Below are 16735 nucleotides of genomic sequence, written 5' to 3' on the forward strand. Positions count from 1 at the left end.
GCAGCCATGTTTGCACATGATGATGATGCTATACGGGATGTTGAGATATGGCATAAGTAGATTGCCCATGTGAATGTACAAAAGCTAAAATATATGCAGTAAAAGGAGATTGTGCTTGGATTGCTTAAGTTCAAGTATCATGACTTTGGACATGTATGTGATGCATGCTAGTCTGGAAAGCAAGCACGGTTTCCATTTATGAGACATATACGGAATAGCTCACGACCCTTGTAGTTGGTACATTTAGATGTACGGGGTCCGTCTCATAATGCTTCATTTGGTGGTGCTCGTTACTATGTATCCTTCATTGATGATTTCAACAAGTATACTTGGCTTTACATATTGAAACATAAGGATGATGTGTTTGATACATTCAAGGACTTCAAGAAGCATGGTAAAAATGAGTTGATCTATAAAATTTCATGTCTCAGATCACATGGAGGTTGAGAATATGTATCTAATTACTTTGACATGTACCTTGCTAAACATGGAATCAAAAGATAGTTAACTTGCAACTATACACTGTAGCAAAATGGTGTAGTAGAAAGGAAAAATAGGGTACTGATGGAATCGACAAGAGCTATGCTTCTGAATGAGAAGAGTTTGCCAAATGGTTATTGGGATGAAGCAGTAGTGACTGATGTCTATGTGCTGAATAGAACCCCTACAACAGGGATTCATGATGTAACTTCATATGAGAGGTTGTATGGTCATAAGCCTAACATTTCACACTTTAAGGTATTTGGCAGCATTACATATGTGCATGTTTTTTATGAAAAGAGGGAGAAATTGAATCCTAAAGTTGTCACGAGTGTGTTCCTTGGTTATGCACAAGACTAAAAAGCTTACAAGATGTTGTTTTTGATGAGCTGGCATCATGGTATGGTAATCACTACAGTGGCTGAAAATACACCTACAGTGAGTACATCTATGAGTGGTCCTACAAGTGATGGGTCACCTATAGTAAGTCCTTGGTCAGGACACTTGCAGAGTCATACTCCTACATCCACTGACATGAATATGTCAGTGAGGGGGAGATTGGATGAGGGAAAAGAAGACAAGTCCACTTATAGCAGGTTATGAGTCATCAAACAGCGACGGTTTGGATAGTGAGTCGGGCATTTTGTCTATTATGATGCCTGGAGCAAGGCAGAGTTTTTATGTACCGCCTCATGAGAGGAAAGCTTAGAGTGAGCCACAGTTACGGAGATCTTAGAGAGTCGAAAAACTAGTTGACAAGTTTACATACATTGGTTATTCAGCCCGCCATTATGCATATATGGCTAGTGTGACAGGTTACAAAGAACCTACAAAGTTTGATGATGCAGTTACAGATGATAACTGGTATGCTGCCATGGATGAGGAGTATGCATCCCCCCTGGATAAAAATGAGACATGGAAATTGGTTGAGTTTCCTTAAGGAAAATTCCCCATTGGCTGCAGATGGGTATACAAGGTTAAGTGTAAGTTAGATGGTTTGTTAGAATGCTATAAGGCTAGGCTGATTGCAAAAGGGTATGCACAACAATATGGCCTTGACTATGAGGAGACTTTCCGTCTCGTGGCTAAAATGGCAACAATCATAACTGTCATTGCTTTGGCAGCATGCAAAGGCTAGAAATTATGGCAAATGAATGTCAAGAATGCTTTCTTGAACCGTGATCTGGTTGTTGAGGACTTTCCTAAACATGTATGTAAGCTAAAAAAGGCTTTATATGGATTGAAACAAGCACCTACAGCATGGAATGCTCAGATCAGCAGTTATTTATAGCAACATGGATTTAGATTGGGTGATGCAAATCATAGTCTGTTCACAAAGAAGACAGATCATGGATATGTGTTTCTAGTGGTCTATGTAGATGATCTTATCATCACTGGAGATGATGAAGAGGGCATTGCTAAAATTAAATCATGTTTACAGGCTGAATTCAGAGTCAAAGACCTTGATGAACTAAAGTATTTTCTTGGGGTTGAGGTAGTCTCTACATCTCAAGGTATATGGCTACTACAGAAGCAGTATGCTCACGACATGTTATAGAAGTATGGTATGGTTGAATGAAAGCCTATGGAGACACCTCTTAATCAAAATGTCAAGCTACAGATTGATATTGTGAATGACATAGAGAATGTGACCATGTTTCGATAGATGGTGGGGAGCTTGATATACTTGACTATTACCCATCCTGACTTATGTTATGCAATGGGGCTGATTAGTCAATTCATGCAAAATCTCACAAACCACATTTAGATGCAGTCAAGAGGATCATGAGATATGTAAAGGGTACTATAGATTATGGGCTATTTTATGCATATGGAAAATCTCTTGACTTGACAGGGTTTACTGATGCTGATTGGGTTGGTTGTGCCTATGACAGGAGGTCAACCAATGATTATGCATTTGGATTGGGCAACATTATGATTAGTTGGCAGAGTAAGAAACAGCCTATTGTTGCATTGTCTAGTACAAAAGTTGAGTACACAGGAGCTACCTTAGCGGCTTGCAAAGCAGTTTGGTTGATGAAAGTGCTGAAAGACTTGGGAATATAGCTAGAAAGCAGAGTGAGATTGCATTGTGATAACCTCAGCAATTTAATTTGAGGAATATTGAGCATGAGCATCTCAATTTCTCCCCTGGGGGATCCACTAGGGTTTACCGTATGGTACCACGTGAGTGTAAGGGAGGGGGGTTATTTAAGGGAAGGAAAGTACATTTTATAAGGTAAGGTCCCATAAATAGGAGGTAGGTAAGGGGTATTTTCATATATTTCTTGCATGCAGGTGACGTCTTCTTATTACTACTAGTGAATCCCCTATGATTCCTGTTGAGATGACAAGCTCAACATATGCGGACATTGATGATGGACTGCCTGGTTAGATGGGTTTACAGGTCTACACTTAGCATGTCGGTGGTCATTATGACTCTCACATGGCCACTCACTCATTACTTATTATATTCAGGTTGTTACACCTATTCACAGCAGCTGGCATAGTTATAGCGCCAGTCGATTAGTGTAGTCGATTATGCATTGTTTGACTTAGTAGGCCACTTTCCTTTATATTGTATCTTATATATACTTTGTGTACATTGTAAAGAGTATGGAAGAAGAAGAAGAAACCAACAAGAAAACGTTTTGGCATCCATCTCTCTTCTTGTCTCTTGAGTGAGCTTCTCCTTGTGCATTCTGTGTGTGTTTGGCACAGCATCTTGAGCAAGTCCCCCCACCACGCGATTCTTGACATGGTATCAGAGCCGTGCCACTGAGAGAGGCTAATTTCAAAGGCTGAAGTGAAGGAGAAGAAGCAAGGTTCAAGCAAGCAAGCCACGAGTAAGAAGCTCTCCCATCCTTTCACTCTCTCTCTTGGATAGTGCCTGTGGAGGCACCAGAAGCAAGGTAGAGCAAAAATCTCAGTTGCAATGAGATTTGGTGTGCGCGAAGAGCGCTATGTATTCTGCAGATAAGCCCTTTAGGGTTTCATCCGCACTTAATTTGGGCATCTGAGGCCGTTTTTTAGGCCCCATTTTAGAGCCGCAAGATTGCCGACAGTAGTTCGAGATACCTTGCAATTTCAATTGTGTCTGCCATATACATGTGCACAGGTTACAAATTTTAGGTCTGTAAGTTCAAAGATGTTTACCAGTGAACAAACACAAGGTTTATCTACAAACTGGTTGCAAATTGCATGTATTGTTGAGTAGACAATGAAAAAGGCTGTCTGGTGTATTGCTGTGCACTACAGGTCGAGAGTTGCAGAAGATTTGCTTGCTGTTTGGTATTAGTTTTGTGATAATGGCAGAGAACAATGGAAACCCCATCATTGAGAAGCTCGACAAGAACAACTACCCTTCATGGAAGTTCCATGTCACGAACATCCTTATTGGAAAAAGCCTCTACGAGTTTGTTTCAGGTGAAGAAAAGAAGCCGGAGGTGAGTGATCCTCCAACTGCAGAAGAGACAAAGGCATGGAAGGAATGGAATGCGAAAGACAAAAATGTCATGTATTGGCTGTCTACAGTAACTGACAATAATATGCTGGGACATATCAGAAATGCAGAGAATTCATATGCAGCTTGGACCATACTTGAAAGTATGTTTTTCGTAAATATAAAGGCACGAAAGATTCAACTCAAGCAAGAGTTGAATACATTGAAGAAAGGGAAGATGTCTATCAATGAGTATGCACTAAAGGTAAGGAGCATTGAAGATGCATTGGCAGCAATTGATGCAATGCCCGATGATGATGATTTGGTGTCATCTACCTTGGGTGGACTTAACAATGAAAAGGCTTGGAAGTCTTTTGTAACTTCCGTATATGTCAGAAAGCCATTTCCAGATTTCGATGAGTTGGTCTCCCTTATGATCACTGAAGAGATCAACATGCAGAGTGAGTCATCTGAAAGAAGTGGTGAACAGGTCCAAGCTTTCTACTCTAGTTCTGGAAGGGGACGTGGCAAGTTCTCTTCAAGAGGCCGTGGTATAGGACGTGGTAGTGACAACCAGCAAAACAGATTGAATCAGCAATTTGGCGATATGCAAGTTTCAGGAGGTCATGGTAACTTTAGAGGCAGGGGGAGCTTTAGAGGAAGAGGTGGATGGCAGAACAGAGGTTCTAACAACTTTGGTATTGTGTGTCACTACTGTGGCAAAACGGGTCATATTGCAGCCAAATGTTATGCTAAGAAAGATGATATTCACAGTGGTAAGTTACAGCAAGGAAACTATGTATCGTCTTCACGACAAAATGAAGACAAAAATGAACGTCTGTTTGTTATGCAGCATATGCTGAATGTTGTTACAGGAAAGGGAACACATGATGATGTTTGGTATGTTGATTCAAGTGCATCCAATCATATGACTAGCCATGCAGAATGGTTTGGAGAGATGCAGGATTTGCAAAATGCAGGTTATGTCTAGATGGGTGATGATTCATGCCACCCAATTTCACACATTGAAAAAGTTCCCTTGTCCTTGCATGATGGTAAGACAAAGAGTCTTTCAGATGTATTACATGTGCCATCTATTACAAAGAACTTGGTGTCAATCGGTCAAATGGTAGAGCAAGGGCTGCAAGTCAGATTTAATGCAAAGGGCTGCTTTGTAGAAGACTTCAATGACAAGTGCAGGTTGGTAGCAAAGGGAAGTAGAGTTGGATGTATGTTTACTCTGGATGCTGGAAATCCTACTATGAATGCTACTATGTATGCTAAAGGAAAAGGTGTTATTGCAGACATTGAAATTTGGCACAAACGCATTGAACATGCAAATGTACAAAGGCTGAAATTAATGCAGTCCAAAGGGTTGCCTACATTTAGAGTTGCAGAATTTCATAAGGTATGCGAAGCATGTCAATTTGGTAAGCAGGCAAGACAACCCTTTTTCACATGACAGAGATGTATGCAAAAATATCCTTGATGTTGTGCATATAGATATTTGGGGGCCTACACAAAATATCTCTTGGAGGCAGTTCATACTTTGTCACATTCATTGATGATTGTTCTAGAAAGCTGTGGGTATATTTTATGAAGGAAAAGAGTGAAGTGTTTGAGCACTTTAGAACTTTCAAGGCTGTAGTTGAAAGAGAAACAGGCTTGAAAGTAAAGTGCTTGAGGTCGGATGGAGGGGGAGAGTACCTCTCGAATGAGTTCAGTGATTTTCTGAGGTCTCATGGGATAAAGAGACAGTTCACATGCAGGTATACCACACAGAAAAATGGTGTTGCAGAAAGGAAAAATAGGCATATTGCAGAAGTTTCACGCACCTTGATGGTTGAAAAGAATATGCCTAAGCATTTTTGGTCTGAGGCTGTTCATACTGCTATTTATATTATGAACAGAACTCCCACAGCTGCAGTTCATCGGATGACTCCTGAAGAATGCTTTACTGGCAAGAAGCCTGATGTATCGCACTTGAAGGTATTTGGCTGTGTTGCATATGTTCACGTGCCAGATGAGCTACAGAAGAAGCTTAATCCAAAGGCAAAAAAATGTGTCTTTATTGGATACTCTTTAGACCAGAAAGGGTATCGCTGTTATAACCATGTCACATGTAAGTTCAGAGTGAGCAGGGAGGTCATCTTTGATGAAATGAGCAGTTGGTATGCATCTAGTGGTGATGCATTGGATGATGATGATGATCATGACACTCATGTGCAGGTTGAAAAGCAAGAATCACGTACTCTTAGTGGACCAGAGACATCATCTGGTAGTCCATGGACTGGGAGACTAAGGAGTAGCTCTACATCTTCAGGTGCATCTAGTAGCACTACAGGTAAAGACAAAGGAAAGAATAAAGTGTCAGATGGCATTGATGCAGTTCTTGATGGAGACTCCAGTGGCTCAGAGAGCTTAGATGATGAGCTTGGTATTCCTTTTGTCAGGACACTAGGTGTACAAAGAGCTCATAATAATGTAAAGACTCCATTGAGTGATCCGATGGTACGCAGATCTAGCAGGGTCAGATACCCTATTAAAAGATTTGGTTTTGAAGGTTATGCAGCTCCCTATTATGCTTATATGGTGAAACTAGTTGAGGATGTTGAGCCCACTTGTTTTGAGGATGCTGTTGGTCATACTCATTGGGATGCAGCAATGGATGAGGAGATGGCTGCATTAGAGGCCAATAAGACTTGGGATCTAGTATCATTGTCGAAGGGCAAGAAAGCTTTTGGATGTAAGTGGGTTTATAAGATTAAGCACAATGCAAATGGTTCTATTAGTAGGTACAAAGCTAGGTTGGTTGCAAAAGGCTATGCCTAGACATATGGCATAGATTATAAAGAAACCTTCAGTCCAGTTGCTAGGATGGCAACTGTTAGATGTGTGATTTCTTTGGTAGCAGCCAGAGGTTGGAGGTTGCAACAAATGGATGTGAAGAATTCCTTCTTGCATGGTGATTTGCAGGAAGAAGTGCATATGGATCAACCAACAGGTTATGAAGATTTAGAGCATCCCACATATGTGTGCACGTTGAAGAAGGCGCTCTATGGGCTCAAGCAAGCACCTAGAGTATGGTCTGACAAGATCAGACAGTATCTTGTCAATATTGGCTTTTATGTTTCTGATGCTGATCACTCACTTTATGTGAGAAAGGTAGATGCAGGTTTGGTCATCATAGTCATCTATGTGGATGACTTGATTATTACAGGTGATAGTGATAGTGGGATTGCTGAAGTCAATGAATTTTTGAAGAAGAAGTTTGAGATGAAGGATTTAGGTGAGCTAAGGTACTTCCTTGGCATTGAGGTGATCAGATGTGATGATGGTATATGGCTGTTCTAAAGACAATATGGCTTGGATATGTTATCCAAGTATGGTATGACAGCATGCAAACCACTTTCAGTCCCATTGGAGCAGAATGTAAAGTTGAGTGTTGATGTTGGGGATGAGATAGAAGACCCTACTATGTTTAGGAGGATAGTGGGGAGTTTGATCTTCATGACCATTACAAGGCTAGACTTGAGCTATGATGTTGGTCTTGTGAGTCATTTTATGCAAGTACCTAGAAAGCCACATTTGGATGTAGTCAAACGCATAATGAGATATGTGAAGTCCACATTACATTATGGACTTTTCTATGGGGCAGGTACAGATGTACAGGTGTTTGGATACACAGATGCAGATTGGGCTGGTAGTATGTATGATAGAAGATCTACCATCGGATACATGTTCTCTCTTGGTAGTGCAGGAGTTACTTGGAGCAACAAAAAGCAACTCACAATTGCTTTTTCGAGTACAGAGGCTAAGTATAGAGGTGCTGCTGTAGCAGCATGTGAGGTAGTATGGCTACAAAAGTTATTGGCTAATTTAGATACCACAAAGAGAGAGAGAGAGAACTTTTGTAGCCATACTACCTCACATACTTTAGTCAATAACTTTTCTGCACCTCACCTTGTTCTCTCTCTTTAAAATGATCCATGTGCACCTCTACATGCCTCTACATACCACAAAGAGAGAGAAAGAGAGAGAGAGAAGAACAACAACAACAACAACAACAAGGGGAGAGAGAGAGAGAGAGAGAGAGAGAGAAGGAGGAGGAGAACAAGGTGAAGGAGGAGGAGGAGGAAGAGTCAAGAAGAAGAACTTGGAAGAAGGAGAAAGAAGGGAGAAGTAGAAAATAAGGAAGGAGGGAAGAAGAAGAAGGAAGAAGCAATAGTGAGAGGAGCAAAGAAGCAGTAGTAGACAAGGTTGTGGGGTGGACAAGGATGTCTATAGCATTCTTCCTCTCCATGATATCCTTGTTACTGATGATAATATTTCATAGTATACTATGCATCAATCAATTCCCTACCACATCTCTTGTCTTCATGCAAATCACCCCATATGCCAAGCTCCAACACTCCTTATGGCCTCTTCCACAACTGCATGTTGGTAGATGGTCTATGATGATCAGAGCTCAGGTAGGTTGACTCGTCAAATGACATTATATACTCCATTGAAGCAGGTCCTTAAATGGATCCTCTTTGCAATTTTCAAAGAAGGAATATTCTTGCATAAAGGGCATCAATGGCCTCCTATCCTTGCTAGGGGCTTCTCCCCATTCCCCATTCATGAACATGAGCTAGTTTAGGATTGACCACAAATTGTTCTTGGCCTTGTACTCAAATGAGGGATTTTCTGTGAGGTCCTTAAGGTAGGGCTTACATTGCTTCTGGACTTCTTCGCTATGGTCATAGTTGGACCTATACCCAAAGTTGGCTCTTGCACCCTGTTAACCCTTAAACGAACAAAGGTGGAAAATCCGGAAAAGCTAAAGTAGAAGACAAAGACAAAGGCCAAGGAAGAGAGAAATGGAAGACAAAGACATGCAAGGAGAAGAGTCCTAAATAAGGGAGAAAGGCGCACAAGGAAAAGCGCAAGACAAAACTTTTGTAAAAGAGCGCAAGCGCATCATGGTTTAATTCAAGGAGCGCCGCCGTGCAATTTGTAAATATAGACGGGCGGTGGAAAGGAATCTAGGAAGATAGAAGGACAATGGGAAAAAGGGCCTAGGCTACGGCCGGCCATGTAAAAAAGGGGAAAAGGGGATGACCACCCAAAAGGGACTTAGGGTTTTGTATATAAAGTTGAAAAGTGAATGAGAAGCTCATTCTTGTATGTGGCCAAAAGTAGCTCTCCTCTTCTTCTTCTTCTTCTGCTTGTTCTTGCTTGCTTGAGCTTGTGCTTGAGAGAGGGAGTGTGAGAGTGTGAGGGAGTAAGTGTGTGAGGGTGAGGGACTGAGGAGGAGAAGCTCTCCATCTTCTCCTCTCTTCTTCTCTTCTCTTCTCTTCTCTTCTCTTCTCTTGCTCGCGGACATGGAGCTTGGAGTGTGGAGCTTGAGGATGGAGCTTGCTTGAAGCTTGCACTTGGATCGTGGAGCTACCGGAGTGCGCGGGAGAGAAGGTAACTCGAATGGCATCAAGGTAAGCTCACTACACCCGTAAGGTAGGCATTGCGCGTCGGCTATGTGAGAGGTAGCCATTAGTGCTCGGCTTGGAACGCTTGAAACAATAAGCGGTCCGAGGGTCTCGGTGGTTGAGTGAAAGCTCCCACATTTTGGTTCCATTGCCGGGACCAACGGATTCAAGCCTTGAGCGCTTGCGTGCTTCAAATCGAGCATTGGAGTAGGGTTTTCCCTGAACTGGTGCTTGAGGTAGATAGGTAGGAAGCGAGGGGGTTGAAGAGGGTATTCAATCTCCTTAGCAAGTAGGTTTTTTGCTTTCTTGAGATTTACATTGTGGAATGAAGTAGTGTAGGTATTTACTTTGTGATTTGTATGCATTTAAGGTAGGAAAAAAAACAAAGAAAAAGAAGCAAACAGTAGGGTTTTCTGTTGCTGTATAACAGGCTGAAAGGAAAATAGGGTCACAGATCCTTGGAGTGCTACTCGATTTTGTCAAGATTGTGGGAGAGAAGGAAGGAGTCTCACTTGTAGCTTTCTTGCTTGCACAATGGGGGAATACACACAAGGGTGGAGGCTGAAAACAGTTTTCCTCTTCTTAGTTGTGTAAGCCAAAAAAGAACTCACATACAAAGAAATAGAAGAACCCTATATATGGGTCTCAAACCAAACTCAACTAACTAAGGTAGCATACTAACTGAGCCACAAACTAGAGTAGATAAGGATAGCTATCATGTAGCTATTATTCATGGGCGGTGTACCAACCGCATCTGCAACTAATACGTCGATGACATAAATGCACAACGGTCACCCTGGCGTATCATGAGTGGAGCTCGATATGTCAACACTCCCCCTCGAGCTCAATCCCAATTCCTGCACACCAAGCAGGTCTCTGAACTTGCGCAGCTTCTCTGCGCCCAATGCCTTCGTGAATATGTCAGCTACCTGATCCTCTGTGCTGACATAAACTAGATCAATAAGACCTAGTAAAACCCTCTCTCGCACATAGTGATAATGCACCTCAATGTGCTTTGTTCTAGCATGATAGACTGGGTTATTTGCCAAGTGTATACTACTCATGTTGTCACAATAAATGACAACTGGCCCATCTGTAGACTGATGCATATCATAAAGTAGCTTATGCAACCAAGCTACCTCACATGCAGCCATTGCTGCACCCCTGTACTCAGCCTCTGTGCTCGACAAGGCAACTGTAGGCTGTTTCTTGCTGCTCCAAGTGACTGCAGCACTTCCAAAAGAGAACACATATCCACTGGTAGATCGTCTATCAGAAATACTACCAGTCCAATCAGCATCAGTGTATCCATGCAGCTGTATCTGAACCCCAGTCTCATAAAATAGTCCATACTACAATGTGGACTTCACATACCTGAGTATGCGTCTAGCCGCATCCAAATGTGGTTTCCTTGGAGCCTGCATAAAGTGACTTACCAATCCAACAGCATAGCTCAAATCTGGCCTGGTAATAGTCATATAAATCAAGCTTCCTACTATGCGTCTGTACATAGTAGGGTCTTCCAGAAGCTCACCTGCATCTGCGCTCAGCTTCACATTCTGCTCCAAAGGAACTGAAATAGGCTTACAGCCTGTCATCCCATATTTGGACAGCATGTCCAATCCATACTGCCTCTGCAAGAGCTGTATCCCACTTGGTGATCTAATCACCTCAATGCCCAAGAAATAACGCAGCTCTCCCAAATCCTTCATCTCAAACTTCTGCTTCAATAGCATTTTCACATGAAGGATATCTTCATCACTGTCACCTGTCATAATCAAATCATCAACATAAATGATAAGTAGAATAATACCTTTCTCTGTTTTTCTCACATAAAGTGAGAAATCTGCCTTGGAAATCTGAAAGCCAATAGTGACAAGATACTGTCCTATCTTGTCAGACCATGCTCTAGGTGCTTGCTTCAAGCCATACAAAGCTTTCTTCAACCTGCAAACAAACTCAGGATGAACAGCATGCACATAACCTGGTGGCTGCTCCATATAGACCTCTTCTTGCAAATCACCATGCAAGAAGGCATTCTTTACATCCATCTGATGTAAAGACCATCCCTTTGATGCAGCCATAGCAATGACTGCTCTTACGGTTGCCATCCTTGCAACCGGACTGAATGTTTCTTCATAGTCAATGCCATATGTTTGTGCATACCCCTTGACTACTAATCTTGCCTTGTATCTGTTCACAGAACCATCAGCATTGTGCTTCACCTTATAAACCCACTTACAGCCAATTGCATTCTTACCTTTAGGCAAAGGTACCAATTCCCATGTAGCGTTTGCTTCCAAGGCATCCATTTCTTCATCCATGGCTTTCTCCCATTTTTCTTTTCCCATGGCTTGCTCAAAAGAAATGGGTTCTGGTTCCTGTATCACCTTGACCATATATGCATAGTGAATGGCTGTAAATCCATCATATTTCAGCCTATCCACAGGATACCTAACTCTGGTAGACCTGCGCAAAGTGGGTTCACTCCCAGGTGCTCTCAAAACATCCCTGGTCTTCCTTACTCCAGGTGTAACAATAGAAGGAATACCCAACTCATCATCAATGCTCTGTTCTGAGCCACTGGATTCACCATCCACATAAGAGTGACCTGCATTTACATCAAACATGGGCTGATCAACCTTCTCTTTTCCTTTTCGTGATACCTGCATACCACTATCTGCATTACTTTGAGAAGATTCTCCTGATCTCAATCTGCCTGTCCATGGTGAAGAATGTGAACCACTGCTAGAGGACGCTCCAGGTCCACTAATATTTTGTGACTGCTGCTGTGAATTCTGTGCAGCATTACCATTTTGTGCATCCACATCATCAATCACATTTATTGGTTTATACCAGCTACTCATCTCATCAAAAACAACATCTCTGCTCACTGTAAACTTGCGAGTAGAAGGGTTATAGCATCTATACCCTTTTTGCTGCAGAGAGTAACCAATAAAGATGCACTTCTCAGCTTTTGGATCCAACTTGGATCTCAGCTCATCTAGCACATGTACATAGGCAATGCAACCAAAAATTTTCAAATGAGAAATATCTGGTTTCCTACCAGTATATCTCTCCTCTGGAGTCATTCCATGGTTTGCTGCAGTGGGAGTCCTGTTCATTATGTAGACTGCTGTAGCAACTGCTTCAGCCCAATAAAAATCTGGCAAGTCTTTTTCATTGAGCATGGCACGAGATACCTCTCCAATATGCCTGTTTTTCCTTTCTGCAATTCCATTTTGCTATGGGGTATAACTGCATGAATATTGCTGCTTTATGCCATGCTCCTGCAAGAACTTTGCAAACTCATTTGAGAGATACTCTCCCCCTCCATCTGACCTCAGGCATTTTATTTGCAGACCCGTTTCTTTTTCAGCCATAGCTTTAAGGGTTTTGAAATGCCCAAAAACTTCACTTTTCTTTTTCATAAAATACACCCAAATTTTTCTGCTATAGTCATCAATAAAAGTGACAAAATAATGACAGCCTCCAAGAGATGCAGCTTTAGTAGTCCACACATCAGAGTGGATTAATTCCAATGGCTTCTCACTCTCTTGAACATGTCTAGGAAATGGTTTCCTTGCCTGTTTTCCAAACTGACAGGCTTCACATACCTTATGCATTTCTACAACCTTGAACTTAGGCAATCCTGCAACAATATTTTGGGCCTGCATTGATTTAAGTCGCTGTACATTAACATGACCAATGCGTTTATGCCAGATATCAATATCTGCAACTACACCGGTCCCATGTGCAAACATTGCTGCACTCAATTTAGGCATGTCTGCATCCAACATAAACATTCTGCCCTTCTTCTTTCCTTTTGCTATCAAGCGACCTTTATTTTTCATATCCTCAACAAAGCATCCATGAGGATTAAATCTGACCTGCAAGCCGTGCTCAACCATTTGACCGACAGAAACCAAATTCTTGGTGATATTCGGGACATGAAATACATCGGACAGGTATTTCTTTTTCCCATCCTGCATAGACAAGGGAATTTTTCCAATCTGCACAATAGGATGTGCAGTATCATCACCAGTCTCCACAAATCCTGGTTTTTCCATCTTCCTTGCATCCTCCATCCATTCTGCATGACCTGTCATGTGGTTTGATGCACCTGAGTCAACATACCATACATCATTGCTTTCTTCTGTAATTGTCACAGAATTGTTCATGTGCTGCACCATGAACAAATGCTCATTTCTGTCATCGCCCTGTCTGCTAGAAGATGCATAATTTCCTTGTTGCAGTTTTCCATTCATGATGTCATTCTGCTTTTTATAGCAGTCTTTAGCCATATGACCCATTTTACCACAGTAGTAGCATTCAACATTACTGTTTGCATTTTGACCTCTTTGCCATCCACCACAACCTCTTTGGCTCCCCCTGCCTCTAGAGTTACCACGTCCTCCTCCATAGGACTGGTTTTCTTGAGTTTGCTACATATTCTGATTTCTACCACGGCCTCCAAATCGACCTCCTCTACCTCTGCCTCTACCTCTTCCAGCATTTGAGTAGAAGACAGCTTCTTTTGAAGTTCCTCCTGAAGAAGATGCACCACCATTTCTCTGCTCCTCAGAAATTAAAAGAGCAATCAACTCCTCAAAATCAGGAAATCTTTCACGAACTGAAATGGATGTCCGAAACTGTGCATAATCCTTTCCTAAACTAAATCATCATCTTCCACTGGCGACCCAATGGAAGCAAGTGCATCTGCAATCTTCTTCACCTTCATGTGGTAGTCATTGATGCTCATATTTTCTCTTTGCACATTGTGCAACTCTTGCTTGAGCTGCATTTTCCTAGCTTGCGTATTTGTGCTATACATCTTTGACAGAGTATCCCATGCCTCCTTTGGCGTACTTGCATCCTGAATATGCACAATCATAGAGTCTGAAATGCTGATAGACAGCCAGTACATAACTTTCCTGGCTCTCTCATGCCATGCTTTGAATGCCTACATTTGCTGTTGATTGGGAACATCAGGAAGAACTGGTTCTTCTTCATTTCCTGCAACAAACTCCCAATATCCTTTTCCCATAAGGAAATTCGTCATTCTAAACTTCCATGCTTGGAAGTTGTTCTTGTCAAGCTTTTCAGTTACAATCTGTGAGAGAGAATCAGATGCCATTACAGAATACTGCAAAAAGTTCTATCACTGCCAAGAACACAGCTTCAGCCTCACAAGGGCAAATTTGCAAAACTGGCGAAAGTGGTATTTGACCACACAGTCACTTTCTAGTGACGATTTTGCATAAACAGGAACCAAGGATGATTCTGTAACTCCCAATGTCTCTACACATAAGCATACGATGCAATTTCTATAGTAACTTTTCACCGACCTGTAGAATAGTGGCGGCACAGCATAAAACTGGGCTTTTTCCTAAGTGCGTGCAGAAAACTTCCGCCTCCAAAACAGGCCCCGAAATGGCTTCACCGCGAAGGGCGTCTCAACCTGAGACAATGCACTCCTGCAATTTCCGGTTGTGCTACCTGCAGAGATCTGCTCCCAAAACAGGAAAATGAAAGCAACACTGCTCCTCTTACCAGAACACCGTGAGCTTGGCTTGCTTTCTTGAGCTCCTTACCACGAACAAGGCTCTGATACCATGTCAAGATTGTGGGAGAGAAGGAAGGAGTCTCACTTGTAGCTTTCTTGCTTGCACAATGGGGGAATACACACAAGGGTGGAGGCTGAAAACAGTTTTCCTCTTCTTAGTTGTGTAAGCCAAAAAAGAACTCACATACAAAGAAATAGAAGAACCCTATATATGGGTCTCAAACCAAACTCAACTAACTAAGGTGGCATACTAACTGAGCCACAAACTAGAGTAGATAAGGATAGCTATCATGTAGCTATTATTCATTGGCGGTATACCAACCGCATCTGCAACTAACACGTCGGTGACATAAATGCACAACGGTCACCCTGGCGTATCACGAGTGGAGCTCGATATGTCAACATATTTGAGCACCATAGTGATTCCAGGCATGTCTGGCACTTCCTGGTAGTGTTTTCTACCTATCTGGAAGGCATTGGCTGATTCAGTGTAGTAGACGTTGTCGAAGGGTTTGTGAAAGCTATGTCGCAACCACAGAGGTTATTGGTCCAAGATAGAAGATCAATCAAACAAGATCAAGATTCAATTTGTGAATGCAATGTCAGAAAATGACCCTATAATCAATTTGTTCAAGCCTTTCTTCTAATCAACAAGCGCAGGACAGGTCATTGGATTTGTAGATCTTGCAATAGGAACTTCAATTTTTGATATCGAGCACAGGTTTTATCATACATGTCTCCTTTGTTCTGAACGCAGAATTTGACATAGTGGTTCGTCCTCCATTTCATTGTCGCTTCTAAGTCCCTTATCACCTCCATCTTCTTTGTCAATCCTTGACTTCTACTATTGATGCATCGTCGTTGCAGCCACTCGTTCTCATCAGATTTATGAAGAGGAATTGAAATCAAAGTAAATTCCGCTGCTCTTGACGGTCAATAGTCTAATCCTGGAAGTGCAGGGCAGGAAGCAGTTGGAGATCGGGAAATTGATCGGCTGCAAGATTGTCAAGTAGCATTTGCATGTTCATGCCTGTAGTAAGCTTCGGATTTCGATGATGAAGGACGGATTCAATGAAGGAAGAGCGGAAGCAGAGAAATGTAGTATAGAAGCTGACCCTTTTTAAAAAAAACCTTGCAGCTTATAACAAGATGTGCAAGCTCTGGCAGTTCTGTTAATGCTGCTTGTAAATCTGTGCATAGCTTGTTGAACTCAGAAGATTATTCCGAAAAAGGGCCTTCTCCAGAAGCAAGCATGCTCTCATAAATGATATATTGGATGCTGAAAGATCTAATTCAGTAAGAGGTAACTCTCGCAGAATTGGAAGCAGAGCCCTATGGGGTTATCACTAAGATTGAGATGATGTAAATTATGCATACATTTTAGGCAGGGTAGGATATCCTCGATATCATCAAGGCCCAGTTTGTTGGACCTCAAGTCAAGAACCCTCAATGGAACACAATGTTTCTGGTACTCAAAATTTTTGGAGCAGAGAGAGAGCGGATTGAGAAAGAGGCGTAGCAGCCATGGGAGTTATTTTCCAAGACCCGAAGTACCCCGTCATCGAGAAGGATCCTTCTGCCTCTATGATCTTCACCAACTTTAACTTGACTGATTACCTACGCATCACGACTTTCACCTCAGGATCTCTGGTCTATGGCTACAGGTTGATGGGCCATTATCCCAACCATGAAGACCTTCCCAAGTACAGAAAGTCGAACGAACAGAAGGCACTCCAGTGATGCAGGATCCAATGCTAATGAAGGCTGGCCGTCCAAAGC

Source organism: Lygodium microphyllum, chromosome 14, assembly GCF_053477565.2.
Source record: "Lygodium microphyllum isolate KBCC chromosome 14, Lygodium_microphyllum_v1.1.10, whole genome shotgun sequence".
NCBI lineage: Eukaryota > Viridiplantae > Streptophyta > Polypodiopsida > Schizaeales > Lygodiaceae > Lygodium > Lygodium microphyllum.